The following is a 514-nucleotide window of genomic DNA, read 5'->3' as shown; positions in this document are numbered from 1 at the left end:
GGCGTCGGTCTCACGTCAGCGGGGTCTCCGAGTCATCCACGAGATAGGGGGTGAGCCCAGGGGGGTAGGGAGTGAGCCTCGTGGATGGCTCGGGACTCTTCTGGGCAACTCTTTTGTTGGGGATCGTAGCAGAAATCAAAAAATTTCTACGCTTCACCAAGATCCATCTATGGAGTTTACTAGCAACGAGGGGAAAGGAGTGCATCTACATACCCTTGTAGATCGCGAGCGGAAGCGTTCAAGTGAACGGGGTTGATGGAGTCGTACTCGTCGTGATCCAAATCACCGATGACCGAGCGCCGAACGGACGGCACCTCCGCGTTCAACACACGTACGGAGCAGCGACGTCTCCTCGTTGATCCAGTAAGGGGGAAGGAGAGGTTGATGGAGATCCAGCAGCACGACGGCGTGGTGGTGGAAGTAGCGGGGATCCCGGCAGGGCTTCGCCAAGCGCAAGCAGGAGAGAGAGGTGTCACGAGAGGGAGAGGAAGGCGCCAGGGGCTAGGGTACAGCA

Source organism: Triticum aestivum, chromosome 7D (genome assembly GCF_018294505.1).
Source record: "Triticum aestivum cultivar Chinese Spring chromosome 7D, IWGSC CS RefSeq v2.1, whole genome shotgun sequence".
Classification (NCBI taxonomy): Eukaryota; Viridiplantae; Streptophyta; class Magnoliopsida; order Poales; family Poaceae; genus Triticum; species Triticum aestivum.
Note: the sequence above shows the minus strand (reverse complement) of the source record.